This window comes from Giraffa tippelskirchi, chromosome 4, assembly GCF_054371585.1.
Source record: "Giraffa tippelskirchi isolate mGirTip1 chromosome 4, T2T-mGirTip1v1.2.pri, whole genome shotgun sequence".
In the NCBI taxonomy this organism is placed as follows: Eukaryota; Metazoa; Chordata; class Mammalia; order Artiodactyla; family Giraffidae; genus Giraffa; species Giraffa tippelskirchi.
The window spans coordinates 20385558-20398146 of record NC_137278.1 but is presented as its reverse complement, the minus strand read 5'-3'; the positions used below and the strand labels follow the sequence as shown (position 1 = coordinate 20398146).

At 44.3% G+C, this 12589-nt stretch overlaps 1 long non-coding RNA gene across 1 annotated transcript; it reads left to right on the top strand.

The window, feature by feature from the left end:
- The first annotated feature begins 6690 nt into the window (after positions 1-6690).
- LOC145547307 (uncharacterized) lies at positions 6691-7227 on the top strand. Its single transcript, XR_014083725.1, has 2 exons — positions 6691-6869; positions 7014-7227. It is a non-coding gene; the product is annotated as an uncharacterized LOC145547307 (long non-coding RNA).
- The last annotated feature ends 5362 nt before the right edge of the window (positions 7228-12589 follow it).

Here is a 12589-nt window from a genome sequence, read left to right as displayed (position 1 = left end):
TGGGTTGCCATTTCGTTCTCCAGGGGATCTTCCCACCCAGCTTCATTATATTCATAAAGCTCCCCTAAATCCCCCAAAAGTTTAATTGTCACTAACACAGTAATTAATTTAAAAAAATGCTTTATCCTATTCAATTATTTAGATAATTGCACTGAGTTGCACTAGTGGTAAAGAAACTGCCTGCCAGTGTGGGAGACCTAAGAAACGTAAGCTGGATCCCTAGGTGGGGAAGATCCCCTGGAGAAAAACACTGGAATACTCCAGTATTCATGCTTGGAGAATCCCATGGACAGAGGAACCTGGTGGGCTACAGTTCATGCGGTTGCAAAGAGTCAGACATGACTGAAGCAACTTAGGATGCACACACGCATTGATTGTCATCAGCTGAGACCAATTTTGGTCACTTACATCCTGAAAAGGCAGACTTTCCCAAAGGTCGGAGGGATGTGGTTTTGGTATTAACACCCTCCTTAAGGATGAGATACAGAGATCTTCTGGAGATGTCAGGCTGACAAGGTGCCCAGTCCTGCCCCATCCACACAGGTGGGTTCATGACTTGTTAAACTGAGGCAACAATCAAGTGAGTTTACAGCCTAAGAACCATGACCTCCAGCTGGGCCATCCTTCCCAGTCCATGATATTAACTGCCAAATTCTCTCCACTGTAGTCACCTCACTTCTAGAAACCTCCAGCCCACAACATGTGAAATCTCCTGTTAGAAAAACTATTTCCCTGGACTACACTCTTCAATTAGATTTTAGTTCTCATTTTTCTTTGATGGGACATGGAGGAGCTCAGGGCTGAAAGGAAACCTAGACCCTCAGGAGACTTGGATTCCCTCTCGGTGTGGCAATTGCCAGATTAGAATATTTATTTTCTTTCATTGAGGCACAGATGTCCAAAGAGGATGCCTCTTCCAGGAAGCCCTGCCCAAGCAGCAACTCAGAGGATAGTGTCTCCTCTGTGCTGTTCTTAGTCTCCCCTTTGCATGTTTAAGCATGCACTGTTAGGAGCACTCACTTTGGCCCCTCTGGACTGTCTTGCTCTGAGGCAGTGCCCTGGGTCGGGTACATGGGGTCAACAAATGAATGATGCTGATCACACATCTTTGCCTCAAAAGAAAGTGCTTCCTGGGGACTCACACCTGCTGTCATAGCCCCGCCTCCCCAAGAATTACACAGAAGAGGTTCTTGCAGTAATTCACTGACTCCCAGAATTTCAACAGAAGCTCTTTTCTTAATCTTTACATTGTGAGGAACACCGTCTGCACACCCCTGAATCAAGGCATTGGCCTCTGTAGGCTGTGTCTTCACTTCTCATTTGGTGAGCACAGAGAAAAATACCTTTGAGACGATTCTTGCTTTTCACACATAATTTTAGGTGTTCAGTACATTTTTTCTCTCCAGCACATAAAGTGCTAGTATACTTAGCTTAAATGATCTGAGGATGTCAAATTACAAGCCAGCATATTGAACAAGAGCACCTCACTTACCGTGATATAGACAGAAAGACCTCAAAACAACTGTGGCCAATCAAAGAGACAGCAACACTAGAAATTAAAATGTTCTTGAAGAGGCAATATGTTACTAGTTCCATCAGTTCTTCCATGATCTGAAAAAAAGCATAGATGAAATCATTATATATAATCTTAATTTTCATTTCTAATGTATTATGTCACAAGTTTAAAATTTTCATATCAAGTGTCACTAGTTGGGTGAAAATGTGAGCTCTTTATTGATATGTTTTGTTTATTTCTCACTAGATATAAGCAGCTTTTGCGGGATTTCAAGGATTACATAGGGGATGCTCATATGCAGGTATGCCTAAGGACACAGGATTGCCTGAATGCATCTTGACGGGGGTTGCATTTTATGGGGTGATGCTTTTCAAAGGATAAAAATCTGGCAGCAGTCACAAATTCTGGATCATCACTCTCCATCTGGTTTGATTTTGAGAGCCGAGAACATTGCAGGCCCCTGTGGGCTTGCGGCAAATGTGAGGAGACCAAGGGCCATGGTCTTCTCCTTTAGGTAAAAAGTCTTTCCATACAGTCTCCTCAACCACCTGCACATGCATACACACACGCACGCACACACACACACAAGCACTGCACCGTCGAACCCAGCTTTGTCCCCAGGCTACAGGGGTGCTTGGCTGATAATTCCATCTAATCTGATTTTATCTAAACACTGATGTGGTTGGACAAAAAAAGAAATCCCAGAAAGTTCTCTCTGATAAAACTAGCTGGACCCAGAAATGCAAAATGAAGTTAGGAATCCAGAGATTCAGAGATCACCTTGGAAGATACTTGTGGCCCCTATGAACCAGTGGCAAAAGGTGAAAAAAACAAAAGGAGAATATCTGTCCGTCGTGTCCCTGGCTTTGCCCAGTACACTGGAAAAGCCCTGGGCAGCAAACCAAGGGATGCACATGAAGACTGCTCTGGGGACAGGGAAAAATATTCATAGCAACCCAGCTCCTAGGAAAGGAAATCCACTAGAAGACCAACTGCTTAGTACTTTTCACCGTTCTTATATTGAGGTATTCACTAGTCAATGTGCATAGATACAGGTGAGCCTGATCCAACACTGAACCACGCCCCAAGGACTTCAGACATAAGTCACATATACTCTTGCTCTGGGCATCAGTGCGGGATTCCACAATAAAGCAACCACCTTTGCTCAAGTACATATGCTATACTAGGCTCCTTATATTTATCATCTGAAATCTCAAAGCAACACTTCAAAGAAGGCAATATGGTCATAACAAAGTCAGCTCTTTCTGTCTGAGGACAATCTGAATGACATACATCACACCGTACTTGGAATATCTCTTCTGTCCAGCTCCAGTAATTAACCAAATCTTTGCCCCTAACTTTCTCTGTCCACAGGTTGTGTTTGCTCCAGGAGGCTCTGGTGACACCACTGTGCCAAGTGGAGCCCAGGGTGGATGGATGTGCAGGAGACCCAAGTTCCTTCATTTCATGCGTGCATGCACACATGCACGCGTGTGAACACACACACACACACACACACATCCTTCTCAAAGGGAAGATATCTTCCCTGCAGAGCGTACCTGCATGCTCTCTCAGTCATGTCCGACTCTTTTCGATCCCATGGGCTGCAGTACACCAGGCTCCTCTGTCCATGGGATTCCCCAGGCAAGTATACTGGAGTGGGTTGCCATTTCCTCTTCTAGGGGATCTTCCCAACCCAGGGATCCAACCTGAGTCTCTCATGTCTCCTGCCTTAGCAGGCAGATTCTTTTACCACTGAGCCACTCAGTGATGTTACTTTTCTACCTTCCCCATGACGGAAGCTGTACTTTGCATGTCACCCAGCCTGAAGCCATGCAGTCACTTGTGCATTGAGACTGAGTGCCCATCTCATCATAGCTCCAGGAGCATCCTTTCCTGGAAAGTCTGCATATCTTACGTTTCCCTGTAAGCTCCAGCCACAGGAGATGTGAAGCAGGCAGCAGGTGGGGACAGACAGACTGCTATGCCCAGGCTATGCTGAGGTTTCTAATGCTGTCTCCCTTTAATAACAGGAGCAGTCTCTGCTGGTGATAAGGGGAGAAGAGGAAGACGGAGAGACAGATGGAGGCCAGCTGCCTCCCTCCACTATGAGCCCACAGCCCTGCAGGGACCAATTTACTGCCTCGTTCAAGCTGTGCAAGCAGCCAGAGGATGTCAGTGCAGTGGGCTTTGCAGAGAGCAGGAAGCCTCCGAGCAGGGAGGATGTGGTCCAGCCATGGGAGAGGGCGCTGCAGCATGACACAGCATATCTCCGGAGCCCCCAACAGCCTGGAGCCCCTTAACTTCCCAGAGCCCAGACCTCTGCCAGGCAGTCCTGCCACTTCCTGTTCCTGCCAACCCCGGGTTCTCTTTCCTTCCTCATCTTTCACCCTTAACCTGGGTGCGTTTATTCCTGCACATAGTATTTTACACCTATGTGTTGAATGTCTGCTCTGTGCCAAGCACCTATCTAGATGCTTGGGACATGCAGTCAATAAAACAGGCACGAATCTCTGCCTCTTTGAGCTTCTGTTTTACTGGGGAGAGAAAACAGTAATATTTTTTTTTTCTGAGAAGGCAGAATATATACTCAGTTGGCAAACTCTGCTAGGGTAGAAGGTGACAATGCTACAAAGGAGTAGATAATTCAGGGAGTGTGGGGACCTGGGGGAGCAGCTAACCCAGGTGTTCAAGGAAAGGGCTCCCTGCCAAAAAGGCCCAGGGTTAAAATCCTGGAAGGGTAAGTACCAAGTGCTGTGGGAGGGGGCATTCCTAGACCACTCAGAGATGGCAAGAAGGCCAATGTGTCCAGAAAGGAGTGAGGAAGAGAAGAATAGAAGAAACCAGAGAGCTAGGAGACAGCACTTTGGAGCCACATAGACCTTTGGAAAGACTTTGGGTTGGACTTAGGAAGGAGGATATCACAAGTGTGAGCAGGAAGGTGACATAATCTGACTTATTTTTGATCACCATGGCAACCATGTTGAGAACAGATGAAAAGGCACAGACGCAGAAGCCAGGCCAGGCAGTAATTGAGGTGAGGGACAATGGTAGCTTGGCCTGGTTATTTGCCACAGTGATGCTGAGAACTGCTCGGATGTTGGGCATCCTTTGAAGGCAGAGACATCAAGGCTTGGTGATGGGTTGCATGAGGGTATGAGATACAAACTAGAGGTAATGTTGACAACAAGTTTATTACTCTGGGACCCTCAAAGGATGAGGCTGCCTTTTCCTGAGATGAGAAAACAGTGAAACAAGCAGCTTTCAGGGAGAAGATCAGGAATTTGGTTTTATATCCATCAGATATGAAAGGACTGATACAAGAAGGAGAACTAGAAAGCAACTGGATGGATGAACCTCAAGCAGGAGAGAGGTCTGTGCTACATACATCATAGATAGTGCACAGATGGTATTTAATTCCATGAAAGTTGATGAGATCACCTTGGGAGTAAGCATAGATGGAAAAAGGTGAGGTTCAAGAACTGGGTGCTGAGGTCTCAACATGAGAAGATCAGGGAGATGAGAAGACCATAGCAGAAGGAAATAAGCAGAGAACAAATATAAGTGCAGAATTTACTTCAAAGCAAAGGAAAGTGATCAACAGTGTCTGAGGCTGCCAAGTGGCCAGCTAGGATTAGGACTGAGGGCTGGCTGATTGATTTAGCAACCTGAGTGTCCTGTTGTTGGTGAACTTCCTATGAAACAACAGGGGAAACTTCAGTGGAGTGATGGGGACACAAGGTGAATTAGAACAGCGTGGTGGGGCTGGCAAGATGCTAACCCATCTCACTTCCTCCTCCTGGGCACAGAAGAGGACCGCAGCTACTTCTTCCAGCCAGTGTCATGAGTTTCACAAGTAAGGAACACACTCACATTTTCTCCTAGATACCTAGTTCATAAATGAGCTCTTTGATTCATCAACACACTTTTCTAATCTCCCTCTCTCCTCCCATCTTCTTTTACTCTTTCTCCCCCACACCTCTCTCCTGCTTCCACAATCAGGCTTGATGGGAAAATCAGACCCTCAACTTGATCTTTGCTCTGAGTCACTTTATTCAATTCAGAAATGTTCTGAGAATTTTTCACTTAAAGCCTTATTAAATCCTCTATCTTGTTTTTTAGAGACCAAAACACTTGGCTTTTCCAACTGTTTGCTTACAAACTGGTCAGTTCATATGGAACACGTGTTCTTTTTTATCTTCTATCTCGCACACATAGTCAGTAATAGTCTACACACTTCACTAATGTTCTTCTTTCCAACTTTATCTTACAGCTATGATCTCGGTAAAAATGAGGTTTTACCAAATAATTTGTTGCTACGTAAGATGGATCTTCAACTCTCCAGTATGTTAGATCTACTTTTCTCATCTCTAAAGCTTCCATTAAGTCAGTGTCATCTGTTTTAGTTTTTTGTTATAGCAAAAACTGATACCAATGTCTGCATTAGTCAGGACAATTAATACCAGAGGCTGTAACAAAAACTTTCCAAATGTCAATGATTTAGCTGGATGAAGGTCTATCTCATTTCCTTTTCCTGGGTAAACTAGAATACTACATTTTCAGCCCCCATTATAGTTATGTTGGGACCCTCTAACTTGGAGGTCAGGCATAGAAATGTGAGGATAATTTCTGGCAACTTTAAGCAGGTCTACTCACAAAAACCCCTGTGAGATCTTGCTCACTCTTCACATTGTAGTCACCAGGGATGTTGTGTGAAGATGGAAGTGACACAGCAGAAGTGCACTCTAAGCCTGGATCAACGCCTGGAGGAGAACCACCCGGGAGCATCATCATCCCACACCGACTAGGATGTGAAAGAGAAAGAAAAGTTTATTGTTATATCACTCATGTCATTCATCACAGGATTACTTGTACTATCCTGATACTACAAGGAAAAAATTGAATCAAGGAGGTAAGACATTTTTCTTTGTGGACTTTTGGTGTAAAGGAAGGAGATAAATGGAATGACAGAGAAGGAAGTAAATTAAAAGCAGAGGATTTTTTTCTTTTTGTGTGTGTAATGGGAAACATGGCTATATGTTTGCATGCTTGTGGGAAAGATCTGGCAGAGAAGAAAAACTGATTATGAAGTCAGAGAGGTAGGGAGAGGGAATGGAATTTGGAACACACCTATCAGAAACTACATTGTCTAGGAACACAGACAATTCATCTCTGCATCAGAATAGGAAGAAGAAGAAATAGTGTATACAGGCATGGATACAGGTTAGTAGGTAGGCAAGTTGACCGAAACTTGTGCATGTTCTCTGAAAAACTTCAATTTTCTCAACAAAATCAACAGCATAGATTGCAGATTGGAAAGGAGACATCAGAGATCTGTGGCAAAAAAATGAAGGTGAATGAAACAATTATCAAGGACTGTGAAACTCTGTATGTAAGACAAGGGAATTATAAAATGTGGACTGAATTGCTTTAAGGGTGCACTTGAAATGAATGATGATAAATGTAAAGCAAGACCAGTTTTGTTTTTTTTTTCCAGGAAAGTCCAGCTTCCTGCTGGTTGTACTGATGGACCATGGAATTTCAGCCGGGTACATAGATCGATGACAACAGAAGAGTGAGAGACAGTGACACAACAATGAAGAATGAAGAGATTGCCGGGCAAGGTGAGGTTAAAGAACTGTTGGAGTCAAAGATACTAGAAGAAAGGAGCTGGAAAAGTGATCAAGGAGAGAAGTTCTTTTAAAAAGGGAGATTATGGAGTCATAGTTGTTATTGGTCGTGATAAGAACATGTGTGTGTGTGTGTGTGTGTGTGTGTGTGTGACTTTGGGAATGCATGGCTGAGCTGGGTGAAGGAAAAGGAGAGGAGACCAAAGAATTTGGTGCCCAAGTGTTACAAGGGTCATCCAGATGGATACTGAAATTGTCCATCATGAAGATGTTTTCATATGAACAGTGAATCAGAAGCTAAAACAATGATTGGGGAAGGGCCCTGAGGTTGGTGGATGGCTTCAACAAGGAGGGTGGTGGGTGTACAAACTGATGACAAAGATTCAGCAGGGAAGGTCAGTGTATCAGAAGGAAAAAAGTTCTGGAATCTCCAAAAAGAAGCAAAGACTCAAAGGCAAAAGAAAACTGTCTTACACAAGTGTGCTAAACTCTCACTTTATGCCTGGAATGAGAGAGTAAATGAGTGAGCAAGTGTATGTATCAATAGGCTAGTCCAAGTCTTTGATTTTAATGAGGAGGAAATCTAGGTCCAAGGGGTAGAGTCCCTTGTTCCAGACCACTTGGTGAGTTACAGAGCACAGTGCTGGTTGGATATGGTTCCTGGAGACATGCTACCTTGATTTGAATACCAGCTAGGAACCTTCTTCCTCAATTTAAAAAATCATGGATAATAAAAACACTTGCCTCACCAGTTGTTGAAAACAAATGGGTTGATGAAACCTCAGAACAATGTCTAGCATTTAGCAAATAATCTTTAGGTGTTAGCAATGGTTATTAACTATGAATGGTGCTCAGTTTCTTTAGATCTGAAGTTTTTAATTCACAAGTCCCCATGTCTTCCAGCTCTCTGGGCTTAATCTTTCTTTGTCTATCCAAATCAAAGAGCCTAGATCCCCACTCCACATGCTGTGGGAAATCTGACCCCTCCCTCAGATTTCCAAAGATTCCCAAGGACTTCAGTTCAGTTCAGTCGCTCAGTCATGTCCGATCATTGTGACCCCAAGGACTGCAGCACACCAGGCTTCCCTGTCCATCACCAACCCCCAGTGCCTGTTCAAACTCATGTGCATCGCATCAGTGATGCCATCCAAACATCTCATCCTCTGTCGTCCCCTTCTCTTCTGCCTTCACTTTCCCAGCATCAGGGCCTTTTCCAGTGAGTCAGTTCTTCACATCAGGTGGCCAGAGTACTTCCCCACAAAACTGGATTTTGGTGAAGGGTGCACCACTTTGTAAATTTTCTCACAGTAAATTGTACTCTTACAGTAGGCGAATTTTATGAAATGTTAATTTAATAAAGCTTTTAAAAAGCAGATTTGAAGCTGTAAAAAGAAAAACAAAAAGCCTTTGAAAACCATTAAGTGCGCGCATGCACACACACACACACTGCTCATATATGTATGAAGGATTGACCCACCCTTTTAATATTATTTTTTTCCTACCACATTTCAGATTAAGTTTCTAGGCTCCCACCTACTAACAAGAACGTAGCTGCATGTCAGGTGCTGTATAAAGCACTAGACAGTGTCCCAACCTCTGAAACAAGTAAGGAATTTGTATGAAGGGTCTGAGGGGCAGGACCCTGGATGGAAAAAGAGCATGGTTATGGAAGGACCACAAAGCAGCCTTCATACTCAGGGCTCCGTGCAGCTCTTGGAGGGGCTGTTGGAAAGAAAGAGGCTCAAAAACATGACAGAGAATTTTGAGTGAAGGTCAAGAGCATACCTTTAGCCAGTACCCATGTCAAGTGCAGGCTGACCCTCTAGGGAAAGGCCAGGGACAAGTTCAAGCCCTTCTTGTGACCTTCGAGTAATGAACAGGGAAGGCACATTTGTAAGAAAAAATAAAGCAGCATTGTTCCCTGGGCCAGCCAGTTCAGGTTGTCTGTGTTTCACTGTCCCTAAGAGAATGAGGAAAATGAGAAAGAGAAAATGAGCAATTTTTTTTAAACAAGGAGAAATGAAAGAGCAGCAGCCCCAGAGAGATGATCATGTGAGGGGCTGAGGACGGGGCACCAGGGCGAGGGGCTGTCCCCTCCGGCGTGAGCATCCTTCCCCTTGCTCTGTCTCACAACTCATCAGACGCGAATTTAGGACTCTGCTCTCATTCCAAGTGACAGCACAGAAGTGTCGACTCAACCAGCTCCTTTTTAAGTCTTCAAAAGAGAAAACACCCAATCCTCTTTGTGAAAATTCAAGCGGAGCTTGATTTACTCTTTACCCTGGATGATCCCATTTAATGCAGGAATTAATTTATAATATCAAAACTATAAATCCAACCTCAATTCATGAATTAAATCTTCATTTTTCTTTCTTAAATCCAACTGCCAGTTCTCTTATTTGAAATATACATTAGCTCCATCCACCTGTTTCGAATACAGCCTCGATCCTTGACACAGAACCGCTCAAGGAGAGTCTCTCCAGTCACATTAGCCCTGCACATGCCAGAAAGGGATGTTACAAGGGAACTCCCTCTGCTGGAGTAAGCTGTCATCATTTAAAAAGGAAGTGCATTCTTACGTTCTACTCACAATTTATGAGAGTGAGAAAGAGGGGTGGTGGGGGAGAGAAGAGGAGAGAAAGAAAAGAAGAGAAGAGAGAAAAGAAAAGAGAAGAGGGGAGAGAAGAAAGAATGAAGAAAAGGCGTCTCTGATGGCTCGGTGGTAAGGAATCCACCTGCCAATGCAGGAGACACGGGTTCAAGCCCTGGTCCGAGAAGATCCCATATACCGCAGAGCATCACGTGGGAATTAAGTTCCTCCTGGAGTTAAGCTCATGTGCCACAACTGTTGAGCCTGTGCTCTAGAGCCCAGGAGCCGTCACTCCTGAAGCCCCTTACCCTAGAGTCCCTGCTTCCTAACAGGAGAAACCACTGCCATGAGAAGCCTGCGCCCCGCAACTAGAGAGTAGCCTCCACTTGCCACAACTGCAGAAGGCCCAGTGCGCAGCAACAAAGACCAGGCACAGCCATAAATAAACAAAATAATCTTTTATTTTAAAAAAAGAAAGGAAAGAAAACTCTTACATGTGACTACCCTATTTCCTTACCTAGACATAGCTTCAAAGACATGACATATTTTCTGAATGTTCTAAAAATGGATGCTATGTATCAGCTAAAAATATGATAATTAACAAGTGTGCTTTGAATAACATAATAGCAAATGTCATTTTCCCGTAAGATAGGAGTGTTACTCAGGAGCTCTAAATTCACCAGAAACCACCAGCGCCTACCGGGTGCCAAGAGGGCACCTCCAACTTGGCAAGCAGGATGCCGACTCCTTGGGCAAACAGTCCATAAAAGTGCCCAAGAGCACGTGCAGCCTTGGGGCCCCACTTGGAGGGCAAAGATGTTTCCAAAAGCTTGGCCCCCTGAGCCGAGATTCACACACAGCCTTCCTGCTATTAGGAAACCACCTACCACCCTCTCAGCTCAGGTTGGAAACTGACAAAGGACAGAAAACACCACTGCAGTGAGTTATTTCTGTTAATAGCTTCCAATTACAGAGGACACCAGCATTAAGTATCCTGGTTCTCCCAGTGGTATCCAAAAATAATCTGTTTCCTGCCTTCCTGATTAATTATTCCTCTCAGGATGAAAGTCAGGAAACGTGGAGAAGGGAAGTTCATGGTAAGTCATTCATTTTATCTCATTGAGCTTTTGTTTCCTAAATGCCTGTTGCTTGCTGGGCAGTGTGCTGAGTGACACAGAAAGACGCAGACACACAAGCAGTCGAGGACAGCAGAGTCTGTGATGGAAGTAGCTCAGGAGTCAGGATGGCACAGAGGCAGGGAGAACGGAAGGAAAGCGTAAAACAGGAAGAGATTTCTCTGAGTTGAGCCTTGAAAGATGAGTCACTGTGACACAGTTGCAAGCAGAAGCACAGAGGCAAGAAACCACGATAATTCTCCAGGACTGTGGTGTTTCAGGACACTCTTTTTCTTTTGTGAGGCACTCTCAGAACAGAATCACTGTCACATCACATTGCAGCATCAATATTAGTCCTCTGTTCTTTTTCCCTCCAAGAAGCACCTGTCTTCCATGCATGCCCTCTCTCAGCAGACACCTGTGAGGTTCAGGCTTTGCAGACAGAGATGACTGAACCTTCAAGATATTCATCATCTAGTTAGTAAACAAGTTCATGTGCTTGGAATAACATAGGCAACTAACCGCAGACAAAACTTGCAAAAAAAGAGATCAATGCCACAGAGGGTGGGCAGGAAAGATGGAACATGTCCTTGGGCATCTTCATGGTCCTCCTGGAGCTCTGGGCCTCACACTGGACTTGACTTTGCCCGGGGTTCAGCCAATCAGAACACAGAAAATGGCTCTGCTCATTTCAGCCCAGGAGATGCCCCACACTGGGGTCCAGCCGAAATGAATCGATAGTACTTCCTCCTTTACACTGTTCCTCAAATGTGTTTTCTTCCCTCACTACTCAGTGTGATTCAAGAACCAACAGCATCAGATCACCTGGTAGCTTTTGGGACTTGAAGACTCTCAGGCTTCCTCCCAAAACTCTGGAGTCAGAATCTGCAGTGTGAAAGATACTCAGTGATTCAAATAAACAATAAAATTTGAAGAGCACTGATTCTCAAGTTTAACTGCACATTTTAAATACCTGAAGAGTTTTCAAAAATAAAGGTGTCTAGGGCTCAGTTCAGAGTCTAATTTATTAAGGATGTAGCCAGGGCATCATAATTTTTCTAAACTCCCCAGATAATTCTGACATGTAGCTAAGCTTGAAAACTCTTCAGTGACCCCTTTAGTCTGAAGGCCACTGGCATGGATGAGAGGTGCTTGTGGTTAGTCCAGAACAGGCAAGGAGGGAGGAAGAATCCAGAACAGTAGGCACAGAAACATCAAGAAGGAAACAGTCATCCAAACATGGTTAGAGATGCTCCATAATTCACTTCTAATTAGCCAGCCTCAACTCTAATGTCCTCACTTTACAAAAGTCCCAGAATGGGTTGGTGACTTGCCATAGTCATAAAACAAGAAAATCAAAATAGATGGTGGTTCAGGTGGGGGAACTGAAGAATGCAGTTAACAAGACCTTCAAGCCTCCTAAGTTGTTGACATTGAGTAGTTCTCATTCCCAGTCCCCCTCTGGTGCTGAGCAAAATCCATAGGTGCCTCTAGTGTTACCTTCATCATGTCACTGCCACCTTTGTGCAAACCATAGATGCCCTCATGGTTCCTGCATTTCACCTGCATATCTGGCAAGTTGCTTAATGGTCAATCCAGAAAGAAAGACATAGTCAGTCTTGTCACCAAAAGTTATACTTGCTTCAGTTCCTCAAAGGAAGTCCCTCTTTTCCTGACCTTTTTCATTACAAAAGAGTTTCTTACTCCAGACTCCATGTAGAAGGAATTAAGTGACCTA